A 24,824-nucleotide genomic window follows, 5' to 3' on the forward strand; every position below is an offset into this window, starting at 1 on the left:
GCCATCACCACCTCCCCTGTGGCAGCATACTCCAAACAACCAATCACATCGCTAAGTGCGAAGAAGTGTTTCCTTTATTAGTCCCAATTCTTCCCCAGCATTTTCAATGAATGCCCCCTGGTTCTAGTGAGCCAGGAGAAAGAGAGAAAAATTTCTCTCTGTCAACATTCTTTTCTAATTCCCATGCATACAATTCTTTTTGTAGGACTTCTAATCTCATATCCCCCCTCAGCCAGCCTCCCTCTCCCAAAACTAAAGAGTCCCCAAACGGCTGCAGCCTCTCCTCATAAGGAAGGTGCTCCAGTCCCTCAATCATCCTTGTTGCCCTTCTCTGCACTTTTTCTATCTCCTCAATATCCTTTTTTGAGATGCGACGACCAGTATGCGGCGACCAGTATTAAGTATTTAAAAGTATGAAGTATTTGACAGGCAGTCAATTAGAGGAGAAGTCGTTGTTTCTGTTGGGCAGTAGATCTATAGGATCCTTTGCTAGAATGAGTTTAAATTATGGACAGAAAGATACCAGCTGGAAATTAGGAACTTTTTTTTTTACAGTAAGAGTTTTTGACAGTAGCAGAGAAATTATTAATGCCCCGCCTCCGGAATGCCCGGCCACGCCCCCGTCGTGCCCCGCCCAGCCCCATTGGCTCTACGCCACTGTTTGAATCCCACCACCATGGGAACCTGTTACTAAAAATTTTGGATCCCACCACTGCCTGTTAAGTGCCATCACTGCTCTATAGCAGTTGTTCCCAATAGTTTTTCACTCCTTGGCAACATTTTCCCCTAAACTGTATTAGCAAACCCATTACGTAATTTCTTCACATAGCCTCAAATGGCACGGCACAAATCCCTGGGCAGTGGTGGGGTTCAACTAATTTAACAACTGGTTCCGGTGGTGGGGTACAAATAATTTAACAACTGGTTGTCTACAAGCACCGTTTTAACAACTGGTTCTGCCGGAGTGGTGCGAACCGGCTGAATCCCACCACTGCCCCTGGGGCTACATATACCCCGGGTTGGGAACCACTGCTCTGTGGCCTCACATCCCTCTTGAGCTTGCTCCCGAAACTATGCCCCCCACCAAATCTCAAAGAATTTCCCCTGCCAGAGTTGGCAGCCCAAGCGTGTATTCCCATTTTACAGATGGCAAACTGAGACGGGGAGGTTCTAACCGCACGCCTGAGGCCACCTTGTGAACCTATGGTTGAGCCGGGGTTTTAGCACCCATTCCAAGTTGTCCATTCTGTGTCTGTTTGCTTTCCAGACCAAAAGGGACACACGACCCAAAAGAAGACTCTCTGCCGGAAGCAGGCGGGCTTGCTTTATTCAACAGCCTCAGAAAGCTACAGAGGAATCTGAAGTCCCCCCATGAGAGTCCGGTGTTGGCAGTGTCTCTGGTACGACTTGCACTTCTGCTTCATGCGGTGAGGGAAATGTTTGTTCTTGCCGTGGGAATGGCTACGGTGGTACCCTGCGAGAGGGGGAAAGAAGAAACTGACTTAAAGTAGGTTTTCTCGTCCCTTCTGATGCTGGACCCCCATCTCCTTTTCGTATTCATGTACACAACACAAAGCTGTGAGTCTTAATTGTGTGGCCAGCTAACTCCTTCTTCTGGAAGCTTGCAAGTGGCCTCGATCCCCCAAGACACGGGCAAAAAGATCCTCTGAGACGACAGCAAGGCGAAATGTACTTCCTGCGGATTCGGCTTTGCTTGGAAGAGTGGGAGTTCGTTTCTTCCATGGGTCTCTCCCCCCTCCCCAACCTCACCTTGTATCCCTCTTTGTTGGTGTGGGGTTCTCCCTGTCCTCACCCACCCATTCCAAATATCTTTACCACGTGCACTAAAAAAATGGCCCCTACTGGAACCAGAAATCAATGGGAAGCTTGAAGAAGAAGAAGAAGAAGAAGAAGAAGAAGAAGAAGAAGAAGAAGAAGAAGAAGAAGAAGAAGAAGAAGAAGAAGAAGAAGAAGAAGAAGAAGAAGAAGAAGAAGAGGAGGAGGAGGAGGAGGAGGAGGAGGAGGAGAAGGAGGAGGAGGAGGAGGAGGAGGAGGGGTTGGATTTATATCCCCCCTTTCTCTCTTGTTAGGTGACTTAAGGTGACTTTCCCTTCCTCTGCCCACAATAGACACCTTGTGAGGTAGGTGGGGCTGAGAGAGTTCCGAAGAACTGTGACTAGCTCAAGGTCACCCAGCAGGAATGTAGGAGTGTGGAAACACATCTGGGTCGATTCCGCACTTGCGCTATTGACCTAAGTTCGAGCTGCGTTCGACCTAAGTGCTCCGCACAACCACTGGGATCGACATGGTTTCAGGTACCAGCTTCAGCCCCGCGTAACGGCTTCAAATTTCCGACTCCAGTTGGGAACTACTACTTTTCAGGGGAACCACGCTTAACCCAGCTCGATTCGCAGTAAAGTGCTGGAATCTCTTGGGTGCCAGGAGTCCCCCATTCAGCCAATCACAGCTGAGTGTTTCAGGCATGCGTACAGCTGGCCAATCAAAAAACGCCACCTTTGTCCCTCCATTCTTGTGGCAGTTTTTTTTATAACGTGTGTGGGGATAGACAGAACATGGCCGTAGAACAGAAGCCAATCGGAACGGAGCGGCGAAGAGGCACAGGATGATTCCGCCCTCCGTGCTGGGATCAAGCTGGTTGCAGTGGGGAACAGGCCAGGTTGTGATAAAAGGAAGAAGGAAGAAATCACACCTGAGCACTTTCAAGAAAAGCGCGCTAAAAATATGCCACCTAGTTACAAATAATGGGTCACCTGTCTGGGGAAACGTCAGAGGACTTAATGCCACAGATGAGTGTAGGAGAGGCAGAAAAGTTTTGAAAGGCACACCCAGGTGGCAAACAAGCCAGCCCAGTTTCTACTTGGGAAAGCAAAAACAGAGTTTGCCCTTTAACTTCTTTTCCCCTGGCTGTAGGATATGAGACGGCCCTCACCTGGGCAAGGGCAAAGTCCACTCCTGCCGTGACCTAGCTCAGATCTGCTCAGCTTTCTCTCCACGTGGCGAATGTGGAATCCATGATCTGACCCAGAAAGAAAGGGATAAATTAGCAGCGCATCAGTGCCAAAAGGTAAAACAGCCCCACACATTTCCCAGATTTGTCCTGACCTGGCAGGCAGAGAAGAGATGACAAAATTTAAGAGAGGCCAGTCAGAAAAGCCGGGGAGAGGAGAATAGGGCAGCCACACCCCTGTGTAAGGAGATTGTTCCCATTTTCTGAACACCCCGAAGTAGTCTTCTAATAGCCTTGTTCACAGATTTCAATCAACACATGTACAATCCATGTACAGTGTACACTTGATTTTTCTTTGTACATGCATTGCTTCATTTTCATGTTCAAGGTATGTATAGCTTAATGTGCAATGAAAACCCCATCATATATTCTTGGCTTTCACAGCCAGAATCAACTGGGTGTTGCGGGTTTTCCGACCTGCATGGCTGTGGCCCTGTTGCTGCTGCTCCTGTTTCGCCCACGTGTGCGGGTGAAAACATTAGAATCAAAAACAACCAGATCATGACCACATAACCTAGCAAACCTACGTCAGAAATTCCATAATAGTAAAACCAGCCATTTAAAAACAACAATTTTTTTAAAAAAATCCAGGCCGAACGATAAACAACTAAAACAGCAACACAGAAATGAAGTTTCAAGGTCAGCAACGTATATCGACACGAATGCAGAAGCCTAGACCAGAAGTGCTTTCCCCCAGTGCTCACAATTCAAAAGAGTTAGCACCAGAGGCATTTCCCAAGGGAGGTGCCACCATGGAGAAGGCCCTGTCGATTATCTGTTCACACAGATCTGTTCACACAGGTAACAGATAATATCTCGCATCTGTTCACACAGCAGAAGTCCTTGGATGGCAACCGGAATGTCTAGGCAGGTCTGTACAGGAAGAGGTGCCTCTTCGGCACAAGGAAGGTACTATGTTGGCGTGTCTCGGTTTTGCAGACAACTTCTTTTATTCCTGTCCTGCCCTCATAAGGAAAGCAACTCTTCTCCCTCCTGCTAGTTGTCTTCAGACTGGGCAGATCATAAAGTGGAAAGGAATAAAGGGGGCTGATCCCACCTGGGCCCACCCCATCTTTCTTGCCTCACCTTTCTCGCCGGCTGAGAAGCAAAAGGTACTGACAGATAGCAGTAGCAGCAAGATCACCAAGGCTAGGAATCTTCCCATTTTAATCACAGTGTCCCCTGGGGCTCTCTCCTCTGACTTTTGTGATTAGGGATCTTTTCGCCTGTGCCACCTCCTTCGTTCTTCTGATGTCATTTTTGCGAAGGTTTAGAGAAAGGGATACTCTTTGGGCAGTCCCCTGAGGCAGCGGTGCAGAACAACTTCCTTGTCACAAGGCCTCCTTGACTTTGGAGGGGTGTTGAAAATAGTGTCATCCAAGAAGGGGGATTTCTCTCCCCTGCCCCCTCACCTCACTGCTGGCAGATTCTGGTCTGTAGGAAGGGCATGAATAAATGTGGAGTCAAAAGGTATTAGTCAAATTCAAGGAGGGCAAGGAGTCAAGAGGTATTAGTCAAATTCGAGAGGAAGGATCGGGTTACCTGCTTCTCACGCCACCCTGCAGGAGACAGAAGCAAGGGAATCAAAACCTATGATGCTGAGTACACAAAGGAGGAAGGGATTTTTAAAAAAATAAGGGGGTAGAAGAAGGGAGGCTGGGCAGAGGGAAGAGAACCCACAACTGCAAAACTCCCTCTTCCATACCTCTGTTAAAAGTACAGAACTCAGGCCCCTTCCGCCCATATATGATGAAGTGGCCTTTGACTCACAAAAGCTTATACCCTGGAAAATTCGATGACCCTTAAGGTGTTACTGGATTGGAATTGTGTGGTCTCAGGTGAGCATCAATCCACATCTATTTTCTGCTTGCCAGTCATGAGAAGGGAGCCATTAGTCCATTTTCACGTCTTCAGACAACTTTGGATGGGTCCATTCCATATGCTTATGCTGATTTCTTGAGTGGTTTAAAAGTCAAAAGAGAAAAATTTTTGATTGAAACTTATGATGTGAGTGTCTTTGAGTGCCTTCTGTGTCTGCTTGTTACTATCACAAACCTGCTTCTCTGTTTATTTCCACTGGCAAAGTAAACCTTTCATAACATGTTGTTTGTTTCAGGTTGAGCTGATTAGTACTAATTATGCCAAGACACCAGGAATGTGGTCTAATCAGTAGCGTAGCTACCATGGGGCAGGGGTGCGCGCGATGCACCGGGTGCACGCCTCGGGGCAGCAAAAATGTATTTTTGATATTTTTAGTGTTTTTAGTCAGCCAGCAGGGGGTGCAGTTGTTAGGATAGCGGAACCAAAATTTCAGGATATTGTCCGGCAACACTCCTGCTGATACCAGCCAAGTTTGGTGAAGTTTGGTTCAGGGGGTCCAAAGTTATGGACCCCCAAAGAAGTGTTTCCAATGGGAGCTAATAGTAGATGGGGCTACCTTTTGAAGGTCCATAACTTTGGACTCCCTTAACCAAACTTCACCAAACCTGGGAGGTATCATCAGGAGAGTCTCCTAAAGATACCCTGAAATTTTGATGCTGCTAGCAGCTAGCCTAAAAATTACACCCCCTGCAGGCAGAAAACTGAAAAAACACTAAAAATACAAAAAACACAAACAAACGGTGGAGGGGGGGCAGCAAAACCCAGATTTTGCACCGGGCTCCATTTCCCCTTGCTACGCCCAGAGGTGGGATCCAGCAGGTTCTCACAGGTTCCCGAGAGTAGGTTACTAATTATTTGTGTGTGCCGAGAGGGGGTTACTAATTGGTGATGTTGCCATGTGATTTTTGCCTTTAAGCCACGCCTCCCTCCTGCTGGGCAGCAGCCAGCGCCATAGAACTCCTGAAGCAGTCTAGCAGGAGGTGCACCGGCGTGCGTGGCAGCCTGCGCCTGCGTGCATTCGTTTCCCGCCCAAGGACCGGCGCAGTGGCTGGGTCCTTGCCACAGCCCTGCCCAGCAATGCCCCACCCCGGAATGCCCAGCCACGCCCCATCATGCCCCGCTCATCCCCATTGGCGCTACACCACAGTTTGAATCCCACCACCATGGGAACCTGTTATTAAAATTTTTGGATCCCACCACTGGCCAAGCCTCTGGGTCTAATGGTAGCAAGAGTGCAATGGTGCAGACGTGGCAGTTTTAAACAAAAACAAAAAACCCCAGCAAGCAGTTCACTGGTTAGAAACTGGAATGGCAAGGACTGAATGGGTGGCAGTCTGATCATGGGGAATTCACAGGCATAAAGCTGATCGGCATGAATTACGACAACAGGTATCCAGGAGAAACAGTCAAGAGCTCCTCTTGTGTCTGATCAAGGTATGCTTGCAGGGCAGTTGTGTTAAAATTCACAGTGTGCCTAATTCGATGCCCAAGTCATCAGGGGAATGCGGGGCATAGAGCAAAACAGAATCCTAATTGCCTCCTAATTGTCACCAGTCAAACTGCAGAGCCAGAGACAGCTGGAAAGTCCACAAGCCTTCCAAAAATTTTTTTTCATGTGAGCCAGGTTGCAAGACCTGCCAAGCCAGCTCTGGAGATGAGGCCAACAAAACCTTGACAGTGCTCAGCCTCTGAGGGTTATTTCCTGTTACAGGGATTAATTTTTGTTCATGCAAACAGACCTGAGCAAAGCTGTTAAGGATAGTACGTTTTGGAGGACATTCATTCATAGAGTTGCCACGATGGCACCTAACACACAAACACACACACACACACACACACACACACACACACACACACACACACACACACACACACACACACACACACACACACACACACACACCACCACCACCACCACCACCACCACCACCACCACCACCACCACCATCATCATCATTGATAGGCACAGGGCAAAGCCCTGTCCACAGAGCAAAAGCTCTGACCGGTTACAAAAATAACCATCCAAAAGCTTCTTCAGTGTTCGGAGATGTGTTCCTTTCATTCACTTCTGCGCAGAAGAGGGAACTCTCCTCTGTTAGCAACAGGGAGGAGGTTCAGAGGGGCTGTTGCTTGCGTAACATAATTTACACCCTCTTACAAACATCCCTCCTTGTCTTCTGACCATTGGCTAGATTTGGAATACGTACCCATTGCTATTTGAATTTCCACTCCTCTCCAAAGCCCACCTTGCTTTCCACAATTGGGCGTGTCTTCTTTATGTCATCTTGCCCCGTTCAGAGATCTTGGTTGCTATATCAACTAAGATTTTACTTCATCTTTATCTGTATTTGTGAGCTTCTGCTAACTTCTTATCTCTACTGAGGGGCCCTGCTTTCCCAAATCAAAGCTCAGTGTCAGGTTGCTCTATGAGTTTCGTTTCTTCCAACGAAAGTAAGTTTTTGAAGTGCTTGGTGCCCCGTGAATTACACTCATATAACTTATATGATTAAATACAACGGCTTAAAACATTATAAACTATATGTTCATATCATCATCATCATCATCATCATCATCATCATCATCATCATCATCATCAATTCAATTTCAGTATACTGCCCCATCCCCAAAGGGCTTTGGGCGGTGTACAACATAATCATCAAAAAATACAAGTAACAAGAGGGGCGCGTAAACAACAACCAATAAATAATACCTAACATTAAGCTAAAACAGAATGAGCTGATGGATTAAGCCCCATGAACTTTAAAATACTAATTTAAAACAGCGATTAATACATAAAAACAGTGTCCCGCAAAAACCTTACTTAAAAATCCTCCTGACGAGGAGGAGGGGGGCATGGTGGGTCCCAAAGATGTAAAGGGACCCTCAGACAGGACAACAGAGGGGGCACCATTCAGCGACTGGTCTCTCCAAAAGTCCGGTGGAACAACTCAGTCTTACAGGCCCTGCGGAATTCACCGAGGTCCCGCAGGGCCTGGACAGCTGGAGGAAGAGTGTTCCACCAGGCAGGGGCCAGAGCCGTAAAGGCCCTGGCCCGAGTGGAGGCTAGTCGCATCATTGAGGGGCCAGGGACCTCCAGCAGATTGGCTTCTGCCGAACGCAGAAGCTGAGCAGGGACAGATGGTGTAATGTGGTCACGAAGGTTCGAAGGTCCCAGGCCGCATAAGGCCTTAAAGGTCCAGTGGCACTCCCCACTACCGGAGCGGCGACAACGCAGCCGCCCCGATTCTGCCGCCCTCGCAACCCCTCAGCGCACGTCATTTCTGCCCCTGTTCAGAATGGCGCCTTTTGCAAAACCCCGCGCAGAGTGCGGGCAGTGGGGAGCATGACTGCATGCTCAGAAACACCTGCGGTTAACGAAGCTCAGTAAGCCTCGCTTTTCTTTTCAAAGTGGGGAAATGGCCAATGAAATCTACATATATACAATTATCTATATAATATACAATTATAAATGCAAATTCATTTAATATAATCACCTCTAAAACGTATTACTATTATAATATTTATTATTGTTATGTTTTCTCATGTTTATTTATTTTTTATTTTTAGCTTTCTCTTCCTTCCTTGCAACTGTTTGTTGATAAAATAAAAATTATTTGAAAACAAAAAATCTCCAACCAGATTCCTTGCTGATCAAAAGCCCCACCTCTAACTGCCAACTTTCTAAAAAAAAAACACAACACATTTGGTGGACACCAGATAAAGCACGAGCAGGTGTATATCAGAGAACCTGTCCTCATAATGTGATAAACGAGAAATGTGTTTTCTACTAGGAATGAGGAGATGAGTCATAAGGGAGGATGCTTGTGGCAGGACAAAATAAGACCATGGGATGACTAGGCTGAAGGACGAAGCATGTATCAGCTTGTATGTATTGAGCATACTTAATAGGCTAATGCATATTAACTTTTCATCCTGCTTCCTATATTATAATGAACATACAGGAAGAATATGGGAGGGGGCCACACATTAAGAAGGAACATGTAAATAGGCAGACAGGAAAGTTGTGAGACTAAGTAACCTTAGCCAATGGGGGAACAGAGAGGGTGTGGCGAATTTGGGAGAAAGGAATAAATGTGCAGTGGAAGTTCTGGCCCCTTCCGCACACGCAAAATAATGCATTTTCAAACCACTTTCACAACTATTTGCAAGTGGATTTTGCCATTCCGCACAGGAGGAGGAGGAGGAGGAGTTTGGATTTATATCCCCCCTTTCTCTCCTGCAGGAGACTCAAAGGGGCTGACAATCTCCTTGCCCTTCCCCCCTCACAACAAACACCCTGTGAGGTAGGTGGGGCTGAGAGAGCTCCAAGAAGCTGTGACTGGCCCAAGGTCACCCAGCTGGCGTGTGTGGGGGAGTGCACAGGCTAATCTGAATTCCCCAGAGAAGCCTCCACAGCTCAGGCGGCAGAGCTGGGAATCAAACCGGGTTCCTCCAGATTAGATTCACGAGCTCTTAACCTCCTGCGCCACTGCAGCTTCAAAGAGCACTGAAAGCAGTTTGAAAGTGCATTATTCTGCGTGTGCGGAATGAGCCACTGTTTCGGCGGAGTCTGCCCATGTGGGATCGGCTCCCCTTTCTTTGCAAATAAAGCTACTTAAAACTCTCCTCTGTTGGCCTGATATTTGGTAAAGAAATATTGGGCACCACAATAAGCAAAACTGATCTCTGTAGCCTGGAGATTGGTAGTTATTCCAAGAAAACTCGGGGCCTTGCCTGGATGTTGGCAGCCCGAGGGCATTTAAATGGGCCCTGAAGACCTTACCTAAAAACCATTGCAAAAAAGAGACATTAATTGAAACATTAATCACAACTGGCTGGCGGAGCACACCCTTTGGATCACTTTGAGAGGGAGGGAGAGACAGCTGGTTACTAGGAGGAAAGCCAAAGGGAAGAAATTCTGGCCAGGCAGGCTCCTGTGAGTGGCTTGGGGCCACCCGTTTGATGAAGACAGGCAGGCTAATGGCACTTCACTTCTCTCTGGGGGCAGGAACAATTAGCAAAGCACTTGAACAATTAGGAAAGAGGGGGAATGTGCAGCCGGGGTGGGACAGGGCGTTGCCACCACCCCCCCCACCCATGTCAGTAAACAGGTTTTTTGGCAACAGAAAAAAAAAGAGGAAATGGTTTGGCTTTGAGACAAAATGAAGTTCAAGCACTTTAGAACTTTGCCTAACATACACAACTTCCCTGTTTGGGCAGGATGTGGCGGGAAAGTTTGTGCATCTACAAGTTCAGTTAGTGCACCTACCTGGTAAGTCGCTTTCCCAAAGTCTGATGGAGGCTAAAATCGCTCCATTGCTTTATAAGGGATGCCCCCTGGAAGCTTCCTGTTTGATGTTAGGTGGATTCCACACAGACAAAATAGAAGAAGAAGAAGAAGAAGAAGAAGAAGAAGAAGAAGAAGAAGAAGAAGAAGAAGAAGAAGAAGAAGAAGAAGAAGAGGAGGAGGAGGAGGAGGAGGAGGAGGAGGAGGAGGAGGAGGAGGAGGAGGAGTTTGGATTATCATTATCATTATCATTATCATTATCATTATCATTATCATTATCATTATCATTATTAATTGGGTTTATAGACCGCCCTCCCCCGAAGGGCTCAGGAGACTCAAAGGGGCTTACAATCTCCTTGCCCTTCCCCCCTCACAACAAATACCCTGTGAGGTAGGTGGGGCTGAGAGAGCTCCGAGAAGCTGTGACTAGCCCAAGGTCACCCCGCTGGCATGTGTGAGAGTGTACAGGCTAATCTGAATTCCCCAAATAAGCCTCCACAGCTCAGGCGGCAGAGTGGGGAATCAAACCCAGTTCCTCCAGATTAGATACACGAGCTCTTAACCTCCTACTCCACTGCTGCTCCATAACGGATCTAGGGCATTATATACACCATTTTTTTGCGGGGGGAACTTTGCACAGGTCCTGTTCCCAAAATGAGATTGGCCTGTTTTATTCTCCTCAGCCCGGGATTTTCAAAAATAGCCTAACCAGCAATTCTTTTGCACAATCCCAGGTTGGAGGCAAAAAATCCGAACTTCACATGCACGCTACAAGGGTCAGTGCTATCAGTCACAGAGCAGGAAAGGGATTTGGGCATCTTAGTTTTCGATTTCGAATACCTTTAATGGCATATAGATTGTTTAAGATTAGCTTAGCAAGATAATAACAGCCTTTACAACTTTACAATTTCTGACGAGTTAAAATAACACCATTTAAAAATTTAGCCACCGCTTCCAACAGCTCGTAGTTGTGGCTGTTTAAAAGATATATAACCTTCTGTTTATCTGTAATGCCTTCACTTCCATGCAGGAAGGGGATTATGTGCTTCTTCCTACCTATCTCATAAAAGGGACAATCCAACAGCATATGAGATACTGTTTCCACAGAACCCATGCCACACGGGCATTTCCTTTCTTTATGTGGGATTCCAAGGTGGCGTCCAAGGCTAAAGGAAGAAGGCAGGGCATTACACCTAGCTAAGGTGATTGCTCTACGCCACCGGGCCTCAACCAGGAGATAAAGGTACTGGGGCATCTTAGTTGATAGTTCCATGGGAATGTCAACTCAATGCATGGCGGCTGTGAAAAAGGCAAACTCTATGTTGGGGATAATTAGGAAAGGAGTTGATAATGAAACTGCAAAGATTGTCATGCCCTTATATAAAGCAGTGGTGCAACCGCACTTGGAGTCCTGTGTTCAGTTCTGGTCGCCACATCTCAAAAAGGATATCGAAGAGATAGAAAAAGTGCAGAGAAGGGCAATGAGGATGATTGAGGGATTGGAGCACCTTCCTTAGGAGAGGCTGCAGTGTTTGGGACTCTTTAGTTTGGAGAGGAGACGTCTGAGGGGGGATATGATTGAAGTCTATAAAATTATGCATGGGGTAGAAAATGTTGACAGAGAGAATTTTTTTTCTCTTTCTCACAATACTAGAACCAGGGGGCATTCATTGAAAATGCTGGGGGGGATTAGGACTAATAAAAGGAAACACTTCTTCACACAATGTGTGATTGGTGTTTGGAATATGCTGCCACAGGAGGTGGTGATGGCCACTAACCTGGATAGCTTTAAAAGGGGCTTGGACAGATTGATGGAGGAGAAGTCGATCTATGGCTACCAATCTTGATCCTCCTTGATCTGAGATTGCAAATTCCTTAGCAGACCAGGTGCTCAGGAGCAGGAGCAGCAGCAGCAGGCCATTGCTTTCACCTCCTGCATGTGAGCTCCCAAAGGCACCTGGTGGGCCACTGTGAGTACAGAGTGCTGGACTAGATGGACTCTGGTCTGATCTAGCAGGCTAGTTCTTATGTTCTTATGAGGTGCTTGTGCGTGAACACAACAGACAAGAGATGCTTTATTTTCCACCCTGCACTCATTCACTTTAGGAGCTGTCCACTCTGCCTGCCACTCTGTTCAGGTTGCCCAGCACCTTGTGACCAGATTCTCTGACTGCCTGACGGTGTACAAAGTCGCCCTAGCACATTTTCTCCCTGTGGCAGTGAGGATGGACAATCTAAGAACGTAAGAAAGAGCCTGCTAGATCAGACCAGAGTCTATCTAGTCCAGCACTCTGCTACTCGCAGTGGCCCACCAGGTGCCTTTGGGAGCTCATGTGCAGGAGGTGAAAGCAATGGCCTGCTGCTGCTGCTGCTGCTCCCGAGCACCTGGTCTGCTAAGGCATTTGCAACTTCAGATCAAGGAGGATCAAGATCGGTAGCCATAGATAGACTTCTCCTCCACAAATCTGTTCCTTTGAAAGCTATCCAGGTTAGTGGCCATCACCACCTCCTGTGGCAGCACATTCCAAACACCAATCACATGTTGTGTGAAGAAGTGTTTCCTTTTATTAGTCCTAATTCTTCCCTCAGCATTTTCAATGAATGTTTCCTGGTTCTAGTATTGTGAGAAATACATGTTGCTGGAGAGAAGACGTCTGAGGGGACATATGATTGAAGAAATTTTTCTCTCTATTAACATTTCCTATCCCATGCATAATTTTATAGACTTCAATCATATCCCCCCTCAGACGTCTTCTCTCCAGCAACATGTTCATTATCGTCTGGCCATTTCAGGGAGGTCTGTTTTTCTTTTGCGTGTTGCACATGAGTAGCTACACAGGTGCAGCAGACCATATTGTGGAATGATCCGCACGACTGGGGGATTCATTTCTGTCTGCCTGCTCAGCTAAGCATGTGTTGCAGGACATTTTTTAAAAAAAATAGAGAAAAGGGCCTCCGTGTGAAGGTGCGAAAGCAACCCGGATTGATTCCACGGGCTCCAGTTGCTGCCTGCGCAGCACGCGTACGAACAGGAAAAAGGAAAACCGGTTCCTTTATAATGACTGCAACCTTTTATGCATATTCTGCGCAGGATCCACCCAAGGGCTCCACCTAATGGCGCCAAACTAAATCACACAAACAACCAGGGAGGAGCAGCCTCTTCCATTACATATGTACATTCATGGTAAATATACCACAGTGCAGATCATAGGTTTGTCAACTCTGGATTGAGAAATACCTGAGATTTCGGGGGTGGGGAGGATGCTGCAGAAGGAGAGGTTTGGGGAGAGACAGGATTTCGGTGCGATGTGATGCCATAAAGGCCACCCTCCAGGGCAGCCATATTCTACAGGAAAAATGATCTCTGTTGCCTGGTGACCAGTTCTAATTCTGGGAGATCCTCTGGGACTTGCTTGGAGGTTGGCAATCTTATATGGCATCTCCACCACTAATCAAAGCAAATTGAGGAGGAACTGGACAGGTGTGGCTCTCCCACGAAGAACCAGGGGAGCCGTAGCTTTGTGAGAGGGCTGCTCTCCTTTTAAAAGGTAAAGGTAGTCCCAATGCCATCACTGGGTGGTGATCCGAATACCTTGATTTTGGATCAGATGGGATTCGGACAGCTCAGATTAGGACCCTGCTCGTCCGAATCCGTCCGAATCAATGCAGATTCAGTCAAAATCCAGATTCCGACTGTCCGAATGTCCAACGCTAGTCATTACTGACCCATGGGTTGACATCACGTTTACTGGGCAGACTGCAGTCCCCAAGACATTTCCCAGACTTGATCTGGCAACCCTATGCTGAACTTGGGAGATCTAGTTGTAATGTTGTAGAGGTCAGGCAGGCAGGGAAAGCGAGCGTTCCCTATAGGTTGGCTTTGGGATCAATAAGTGGTTTGTGGGGGGTGGGGAGCTTGAGCCTTCTGATGTGTCTGCTTATCTAGTTTTGTCAAGAGCCAGCTTGTCGAATGCTTTGACTGGAAGGGAAGTGATGCAGTTGGTGGAGCTAGAAATATTCCACCAGGATAGCCACGGTTCTCTTTGAGGCTAGTTTGCTGTAGAGATGGACCACAGAGGACCCAGAAAGACCCGTGGGAGACGGACAGCCCCATTGCTTTTTTTCTTCCTGCACCAGCTTCCTTCCTTGCTCTGTCCACATGTATTTCTGCTTTCTGCAGGGGCCATCTGGGTTCACTGGGGTTCCAGTGGCAGGAGGCAGCGCAGTTTGCACAGGAAACATGATGTTTCTGTGCGAACCGCACCGCCAAGAATCCCCCCACCCGAGAATCCCCACCCCTGAGAATCTATCCCGAGAATCCCCACCCACCCACTTACACAGCAGTTGCCTATTAGAGAATCCACTCCAATAATGGCTGCCTCGGGAACCCACCACAATGGGGGATGGAAGGGGTGGGCAAATAATGCTTCCTGCTTGCTGTAGTTCACATAGGTGAGCAGGAACGTTTGAAACCCGGATTTAAGGGAAAAATAGCTACTTCCTTTGCAGAGGCAAAGGAACAGAGACAGATTCCACACAACATATCTATAATGGGTTGCAATTGCTATAAAGAAGCCTGTGTTCATTTTTCCTGTTTGCATGTGTGTCCTTCACGCGTTCAGGCAGCGATTGGAGCCCATGGAAACAATCCAGGTTGCTTTTGCACCTTTGCAAAGAGACGCTTCCCCCCCCCCCCGTTTTATTTCTTGCAACACGTGTGTAGCTATGCAGGTATACAGGAATTAACCCCTGGGGCCACCCCGACTGTTCTACAGTTCGATTGGTTGCACCTGTGCAGCTGAGCACATGCAACATACAAAAGAAAAGAAGAAGAAGAAGAAGAAGAGTTTGGATTTATACCCCACCTTTCTCTCCTGTAAGGAGACTCAAGATGGCTTACAAACTCCTTTCCCTTCCTCTCCCCTCAACAGACACCTTGTGAGGTGGGTGGGGCTGAGAGAGTTCCCAGGAACTGTGGCTCAACCAAGGTCACCCAGCAGGAATGTAGGGGTGCAGAAACACACCTGGTTCACCAGATAAGCCTCTGCCACTCAGGTGGAGGAGTGGGGAATCAAACCCGGTTCTCCAGATTAGAATGAGGGACAGTCAGGGAATAATGGACTTGTTGCTGCAGATCTATTTGGTGATCATACTCGCTGCCAGTGGGAGAAATGTGCTTGGGGAACTTTGTACACTGGGCAACCTGTACAGAATGGTGGGCAGGCAGATTCTCCCTGACAGATTCTCCCTGGCTAAGAAATGGCAAATGCAGTTCAATGTAGCAAAATGCAAAGTGATGCACATAGGGGCAAAAAAAAATCCAAACTTCACATACACGCTACAAGGGTCAGTGCTATCAGTCACAGACCAGGAAAGGGATTTGGGCGTCTTAGTTGCTAGTTCCATGGGAATGTCAACTCAATGCATGGCAGCTGTGAAAAAGGCAAACTCTGTGCTGGGGATCATTAGGAAAGGAATTGATAATAAAGCTGCAAAGATTGTCATGCCCTTATATAAAGCCGTGGTGCGACCGCACTTGGAGTACTGTGTTCAGTTCTGGTCGCCACATCTCAGAAAGGATATCGAAGAGATTAAAAAAGTGCAGAGAAGGGCAACGAGGATGATTGAAGGATTGGAGCACCTTCCTTATGAGGAGAGGCTGCAGCGTTTGGGACTCTTTCGTTTGGAGAGGAGATGTCTGAGGGGGGATATGACTGAAGTCTATAAAATGATGCATGGGGTAGAAAATGTGGACAGAGAGAAATTTTCTCTCTTTCTCACCATACTAGAACCAGGGGGCATCCATTGAAAATGCTGGGGGGAAGAGTTAGGACTAATAAAAGGAAACACTTCTTCACGCAACGTGTAATTGGGGTTTGGAATATGCTGCCACAGGAGGTGGTGATGGCCACTAACCTGGATAGCTTTAAAAAGGGCTCGGACAGATTTATGGAGGAGAAGTCGATCTATGGCTACCAATCTTGATCCTCCTTGATCTGAGATTGCAAATGCCTTAGCAGACCAGGTGCTCAGGAGCAGCAGCAGCAGCAGCAGGCCATTGCTTTCACATCCTGCCTGTGAGCTCCCAAAGGCACCTGGTGGGCCACTGTGCGTAGCAGAGTGCTGGACTAGATGGACTCTGGTCTGATCCAGCGGGCTCGTTCTTATGTTCTTATGACAGTAGATGGTGCAGAACCTAAAGTGAACAGGTGGAAGGGAGGTAAATAAAGCGTCTCCTTCCTGTTGCGTTCACATGGGAGTACCTCCAACCCAGGATTGTGCAAAAGGACCGTTGGTTTAACAATCTTAGAAAATCCCAGGTTGATGGGAATAACACAGGCCAAACCCGTTTTGGGAATGGGACCCCTCCCTCCCAAACTATTTATATAACATTGATATAACATCCTACATCCAGTGTATTTGACCTGGGCTTTCTGCTGGCCCGTTCCAAGCTGTAGCTGCCCCAGGTCAGAGATTTAGGACAGGCAAAGCAAAATGGACCAATTTGGCTCATGAAATGTAGGCAGTGGTGGCAGTGGTGGGATCCTAAAATTTTAGTAACAGGTTCCCATGGTGGTGGGATTCAAACTGTGGCGTAGCGCCAATGGGGCTGGGTGGGACATGACAGGGGCGTGGCCGGGCATTCCTTGGGCAGGGCATTCCTGGGCGGGGCTGTGGCAAGGACGCAGCCACTGCGCCAGTTCTTGGGCGGGAAACGAATGCACGCAGGTGCAGGCTGCCACGCATGCCGGTGCACCTCCTACCAGACTGCTTCAAGTTCTGCGTGCTACTGCTGAGAGGAGGGGCGTAACTAAGGCAAAAATCACATGGCAAAATCACCCATTAGTAACCCACTCTCGGCACACACAAATAATTAGTAACCTACTCTCGGGAACCTGTGAGAACCTGCCGGTTCGCACCCCTTCGGCAGAACTGGTTGTTAAAACAGTGCTTGTAAACAAACAGTTGTTAAATTATTTAAATCCCGCTACCGGAACCGGTTGTTAAATTATTTGAATCCCATCACTGAATGTAGCCCACAAGAAAGACCCCCCCCCCGCAGGAGCCTCACTTACATAACAGCCCCCTCTTATTTCAGCAGGGTTTACACAAGTGAAGTTTCCTGTGCATTCTGCCCCACGATAAATATGTCTGTGCATGCGGGAATATTCAGAGTTTCCCCATGAAACACAAGCAAGGCTAACACAGTTTCTACTTACTTGCCTGCAAGTAAGTTGCCGAGTAAAGAGCAGCGGACAGAGATCTGGGTGGGAGTTGCTGTGATCCCTAACCGGGACAAGTTGGTAGAAACTTCCTCTTCTCTTGGTAGCTCCTGGAAAATCCAACGCAACTTGTGGTTGCTGCATGTGTGCATGTGCGTGTGTAGTTTCCCCTTTTAGCAAGAGACATTTTTTTAAAAATCGTGTTTCACAATGCCCAGATTTCAAAAGAGCCGCCGTGTTAGCGTTTGGGCACAAAGAGAAATTTTAAAAAGGTCCTTCTAAGGCACCTTGGTGACAAAGCCTGCCCTGCCATCTTGCCGTGTGTCCAGTGGTGGGATCCAAACAATTTAGCAACAGGTTCCCATGGTGGTGGGATTCAAGCTGTGGCGTAGCGCCAATGGGGCGGGGCGGGGCACGGCGGGGGCGGGGGCGGCCATTCCAGGGGCGGGACATTCCTGGGCGGGGCTGTGGCAAGGACGCAGCCGCTGCGCCGGTCCTTGGGCGGGAAGCGAATGCACGCAGGCGCAGGCTGCCACGCACGCCGGGGCACCTCCTGCTAGACTGCGTCAAGTTCTGCGCGCTGCTGCTGAGAGGAGGGGCGTAACTAAGGCCAAAATCCCGTGGCAAAATCACCCATTAGTAACCCCCTCTCGGCACACACAAATAGTTAGTAACCTACTTTCGGGAACCTGGGAGAACCTGCTGGATCCCACCTCTGCGTGTGTCCCAGAAAATGTGGGTACTTTGTAAAATCCTGTTTGATGAGTTTTGCTGTTTTTCACGTTTGCCTCTGCATCTGGGAAGGTAGCTATCTCATCCTCCGACCCTGGACACTGTTGCGTCCAGCAGAAATTTCTCTTTTGGTTGGAGACGCAAGAGAAGGGAGGGGGCTTCATCTTAGCCTTCATATTCACCGCTGTGCTTACAGAATATCAGTTCTGGCAACAGCCAGTTGTGTATCCATCACACGTTCTCAATAAAATCAGATTTTACTAACCCTCAAGCCTGCCTCATTGAAGAAGAGTGGGGGCATGACACTAACTGTGTGGAATAAGTTTTAATGTGTTTGAGCCGATGGTGTGATCCAGGGGGGCAAAACACAGTTTTTTAAAAAATGTGCACATAGAGAACGAGGGATTAAATAAAGAGCCAGCGTGGCATAGTGGGTAATAGCAGTGGGCTCTAATCTGGAGTACTGGGTTTGATTTCCCACTCCTCTACATGAACGGCAGACTTGTATCTGGTGAACTGGATTTGTTTCCTCACTCCTGCACGTGAAGACTGTGGGGTGACCTTAGGTGAGTCACAGTTCTCTCCAAACTCGCTCAGCCCACACAGAGACTGGCAAACATCTGAATGTCGCTCACCCTGAAAACACCCATGACTTGATGGTACACTAGGCTGACCAGACGTCCCACTTTTGGCGGGACAGTCCCGCCTTCACACAATTTGTCCCGCGCCCCACGGGTTATTTCCATTGTCCCGATTTTTGGGAGGCTGCCGCACTGCCTTCTGGGGTGCAAGGCAGTGCGACAGCCTCCTGAGCGCGCGGCCGCAGTAGCACGACCTTCTAGGGCGCAGCCGTTTCCCACCCTGTCACAGGGCGGGAAACGGCAGCACCCCAGAAGGCAGTGCGCTCCTGCGGTTGCGTGCGTGCGCGGCCGCCTACCCCCGTCCCGGTTTACAAAGGTGACCATCTGGTCACCTTATGGTACACAAATGTTAAATGTTTGGGACAGTTCAGTGCAAAACTGGCAAGCGGATAAGCAATGACACTTATTCCCAGCACAAGCAATTGGCGTCAACATGGGATGCTGAGTTATATGGAGCACTTAATGGAGCAACAGAAATTATCCCAAATGTTAAACCTTAATGTCTAAAGCTGGGGGTGCAGGACAGGGCTCTAAAGAGCCCCAAAATCGAACAGGAGGAAAGCTTGGAGGCTAGGCATTCCAAGGTCGGCCACGAGGTGGCGCTCCAACCTCAAAGGCATGACCACAGAGCCGCCTTACCTATATTCCAAATCCTTGTCTTTATTAGAGGTTGAGGCATACCCCCAAGTGATCACAAGAGTTTTAAGCCTAGAGTGGCTCTAAGAGCAGCAGTGGCGTAGTGGTTAAGAGCAGGTGCACTCTAATCTGGAGGAACCAGGTTTCATTCCCCACTCTGCCACTTGAGGTGTGGAGGCTTATCTAGGGAACCAGATTAGCTTGGGCACTCCAACACACGCCAGCTGGGTGACCTTGGGCTAGTCACAGTTTTTCTGAGCTCTCTCAGCCCCACCTACCTCACAGGGTGTTTGTTGTGAGGGGGGAAGGGAAAGGAGTTTGTCAGCCCCTTTGAGTCTCCTTACAGGAAAGGGGGGATATAAATCCAACTCCTCCTCCTCCTCCTCCTCCTCCTCCTCCTCCTCCACCTCCTCCTCCTCTTCTTCTTCTTCTTCTTCTTCTTCTTCTTCTTCTTCTTCTTCTTCTTCTTCTTCTTCTTCTTCTTCTTCTTCTTCTTCTTCTTCTTCTTCTTCTTCTTCTTCTTCTTCTTCTTCTTCTTCTTCTTCTTCTTCTTCTTCCACAGCTCCAAGGATGAGCTCCTCGATACACCACTCAACTGTCCAGTAGCATTCAGGATATTTGCGAACGTAGACACCTCTGCTCACTTCAGAAGGGCCCTGTAGCCAAAGTGAATGATTAAGTGAAGCCAGAATGTAGAGTTACCAATGCCACCTTGGGACATTTTTGGGATGGAGCTGGAAGAAGATGTGCCCGGAGATCTCCAGGCCCCATCTGGAGAATGGCAACCCTAGCAGCACTACCTACTACTACTATTTTTACAGTCTGGCTGATTGGTTGCTAAAAGCGTAGGCTCATTTTGAGAGTTTGGCAATGATACATTGTTCCGTGGCTTCCCCCCCTCCCCCCCCTTTGTGTGCCTGCGTAAGGACTAGAAACGTGATACATTTTAAACATGAAAGCTCAGAGAACTACCATTTCCCAACAGGTACGTCATGGGTCACTTGGAGATCTCCAGACCTGTTTCCCCCACTGGACACGAATACCACATCCCTACATTCATTGTCTGGGATCACTTCCAAACAATTCTTCGAAAGGTCACAAAATCCGCCTGACCGTTAATAAAGAGCTAATGAGAAATGTGCCGAAGAAGAGGTAGGTAAGGTAATACTTCCCATTCCAGCGAAGTATCACCTTACCTCGCCCGAGTCTCCCATTCTCTTGACGGAGACCCACAGGGAAGCAACACTCTATACCTGCCTAGTAAGGAACACCAGGGGATCCGAGCTCAGAGTCTGGGCCCGGTTTGAGAGTCACAAGATGGTTGACAGATCGGAAGAGCAAAGGTAGAAGAGAAAGCGAGGAGCTCACGGTATCAGTCCATTACCCTAATTTACGGCCAGCAGTATTCAATTATAAGGAAAGTCCCATGGGGATACAACAGGGAGCAAAGTGCTAGCCTTCCACCCCCAACCAGTCGAAAATCAGATGGAGCTGTATTACCCCCCACCTCAGTCACTGGAGCTGCGGTTGCTAGCTCTGAAGAGCAAAGGTAGAAGAGAAAGCGAGGAGCCTACGGTATCAGCTCATTACTCTAATTTATTAGGAGGAAAGTCCCACGGGGATACAACAGGGAGCAAAGTGCTAGGAAGGGAGTAGAAATTGAGACAGACGCATCGCCTCAACCAGCTGAGAATCAGATCGATCTGAATTACGCTCCCGCTCCCCCCCCCCCCCACGCAACTCAATTGCTGGAGCTGCGAGGCGAATGTTTTACAAAAAGGCCAGGCATTTCCTTGAAGAAGCTGATGAGAAGATAAATCTGTCTATCAGTCTAGGGCAGTGATGGCAAACCTTTTCGTGCCCAAACTGCAACCCAAAACCCACTTATTTATCGCAACGTGCCAACACAGCAATTTAACCTGAATACTGAGGTTTTAGTTTCGAAAAAGCGGTTGGCTCCAAGGCGTGCGTTACTCAGGAGTAAGCTTGGTGGTAGTCGGTGGCTTTGCTTTGAAGCAACCATGCATCTCTTCCAATGGGTGAATCACGACCCTAGGAGGGTTTACTCAGAAGCAAGCCCCATTGCCAGCAACCGAGCTTATTCCCAGGTAAAGGATCACACTTTAGTTCTTCGCATGAAAATCAGTGGGGTTTAACAGGGTTACCTACACTGCTTCCCCAAAACTAGGTCTTAGCTTTAATGCTAATAATTGAGTCCAGCGGCCCAGGCCAGCCTAGATGTGGGGGGGGGGGGGCACTCTGTTTGCACGTGCCCACAGAGAGGGCTCTGTGCCATAGGTTCACCACCACTGGTCTAGGGCAGGGGGCTGCAAACTATGGCTCTCCAGTTGTTCATGGACTACAATTCCCAGCAGCCCCTGCCATCATTGCCAAGTGGCAGGGCTGATGGGAATTGTAGTCCATGAGCATCCGGAGGGCTGCAGTTTGCAGACCCCTCGTCTAGGGCAATGGTTCCCGACCTTTTTTCACTCGCGTACCCCTTGGCGACCCATTTCCTTAAAATGATATCCCCATATTAGCAAACCTATTATGTAATTTTTTTGTGTACCCCCAAATGCTTTGGCGGGTTCCCCTAGGGGTACGCATGCCCCAGGCTGGGAATCGCTGGCCTAGTGGAGCCACCCCCGAAGAGCTCATGTTGGCATGCATTTATTCTGCCTTGCTCGTTCTATTCTCCTAACAACCCTGCGAGATAGGTGCACTTGAGAGAGTATGACTGGCCCATGGTCACCCTGGAGGGGTTGCCACCAGGCCAAAAGGGAAAGATCCTGTCGCTTTTAGCAGAGGCTGAATGGGACATTATTTAAGAGGCGGGGCTATTTCCCTCCTTGCCGTGAAAATCTTCACCCGCTCATTTCTATACATTAAGCCTTTATTGAAGGAACAGGACTCCCCCTCCCAGTCTTGTTGACAGCCCTATAATACTGCAGATTTGAACCCCAACCCACAAGAACCTAGTCCAATGCTTTAACCACTATACCAAACTGACCCTCAGGGTACTACTGAGGGACTGGAATAGATTTAGGGTAGCTGCCAGAGAGTGGATCAGCAAAGGTCTGTATTGAGAACATTTGCGTAGAAGCGGGAACAGTGGCCTCACGATACACTGCTGTTAGGATATCTCAATACATGTAGGATAGATTCCCTCCCCAGCCCTCATAACGACCCTATAAGGTAGGTCAGTGTCATTCTTATTGCCGATGGTAATCGGTGGGTTTCTCTGTTTATGAAACAAACTGGGGGGAAGGGAGAAAGGGGAGGGGCGATTTTCTGCTCCCCCCATAAGACGGCAATGGCGTGCACCTGGGGCAGGGCGTCCCCCCATCCCATGGTAGTTACGCCACGGTCAAGAAGACAAAAGTAATGACTACTGGAGAATTACCCAACTTTAAGGAGGACAACAAGGGGACTGAAATTGTTCAAGACTTTCTATTCCTTGGCTCCATCACCAGCCAAAAAGCAGTCTGCAACTGACCAATCAGAAGGAGTTTGAGACTGGGACCGGCAGCCAAGCACGATGTAGGAAAGGTTAAGTGTCAGGATGTGTCACTGGCAACCAAGATCTAGCTAATCCATGCCATAGCATTCCATTTTACTAGAATATGGGTGTGAAAGTCGGACAGTGAAGATTTAGAAAGCCAATTCCTTTGAAATGTGGTGTTGGGAGAGAGTGTTACGGAGACTGTGGACCACCGGAAAGGACAGAGTGGGTTCTAGATCAAATCTGACCTGTCCCCAGAAGCTTAAATGACTAAACTGGGGCTAGTGTACTCTGGCCACATTACGAGAAGACAAGAGTCACTGGGGTCAAATCCCCACCACCTTCTTACCCAGGTTTCAGAACGCAATCTAACCAGGTTTCTTGGATGACTTCCCCACTGGTTCTGCGTCAGATTCTGTTTCTGCCACTCGTTCTCCCTGTCAACACGCGTTAATTAGGAAAGGAATTGAGAATAAAACTGCAAAGATTGGCATGCCCTTATATATAAAGCAGTGGTGCGACCGCACTTGGAGTACTGTGTCCAGTTCTGGTCGCCACATCTCAAAAAGGATATTGAAGACGTAGAAAAAGTGCAGAGAAGGGCAACGAGGATGGTTGAGGGACTGGAGCACCTTCCTTATGAGGAGAGGCTGCAGCATTTGGGACTCTTTAGTTTGGAGAGGAGACGTCTGAGGGGGGATACGATTGAAGTCTATAAAATGATGCATGGGGTAGAAAATGTTGACAGGGAGAAATTTTTCTCTCTTTCTCCCAATACTAGAACCAGGGGGCATCCATTGAAAATGCTGGGGGGAAGAATGAGGACTAATAAAAGGAAACACTTCTTCACGCAATGTGTGATTGGTGTTTGGAATATGCTGCCGAAGGAGGTGGTGATGGCCACTAACCTGGATTGCTTTAAAAGGGGCTTGGACAGATTGATGGAGAAGTCGATTTATGGCTACCAATCTTGATCCTCTTTGATCTGAGATTGCAAATGCCTTAGCAGACCAGGTGCTTGGGAGCAACAGCCGCAGAAGGCCATTGCTTTCACCTCCTGCACGTGAGCTCCCAAAGGCACCTGGTGGGCCACTGCGAGTAGCAGAGTGCTGGACTAGATGGACTCTGGTCTGATCCAGCTGTTCTTATGTTCTTATGTTCTTAAGGTTCCCCCGACCGCAATTCTATAAATATTTCATTCACAGTCAAATGGAAAACATGGGAAAAAGGCGGAATCTGGTGGAATCGCAGTCCACTCGCCACACCGCCAAATGGCACCGGTTCAAGAAACAGCAACCTGCCGCCAAATTGAAACGTCTGTCACTAAGGGAGGGAAACACATAGAGGCATAAAAGGTAGCATATAGCAATTTTTGAATGATGGAATGATGGAAATAAGCACCAATACTATACATATGCACTGAAGAGGATGCACATACACTGAAGAAGATTAGCGAAAACGCACTTCAGCACACAGGCGTCTTGCTGCTGCTTCTTTGAACCTTTCTGCTCCTTTGAGCTTGTACAATTTGGCGGCAGGTTTCTGTTTCTTGAACCAGTGCCATTTGGCAATGTGGCGAGTGGACCGCGATTCCACCAGATTCCACCTTTTTTCCATGTTTTCCATTGGACTGTGAATGAAATATTTATACAATTACGGTCGGGAGAATCTTATGGACTCACGGAATGATTTCATTCTTGATTATGTTATTTTGTGAATATTGCATATATGCCCTATAGTTATTGTTGGTATTAACACTTCCTTGTGCAATTCCTGTTGTGTGGCAAGTTTTTTGGGGGGTTTGGCCAACCTTGTTCCTTGTCCTTTGAGCTATGCAACGGGCAAAGATCCAACCGGTTCTACTTGCCCCCGTCATTTTATGGAAAAGATTTAC

This window comes from Sphaerodactylus townsendi, linkage group LG06 (assembly GCF_021028975.2).
Source record: "Sphaerodactylus townsendi isolate TG3544 linkage group LG06, MPM_Stown_v2.3, whole genome shotgun sequence".
Lineage (NCBI taxonomy): Eukaryota > Metazoa > Chordata > Lepidosauria > Squamata > Sphaerodactylidae > Sphaerodactylus > Sphaerodactylus townsendi.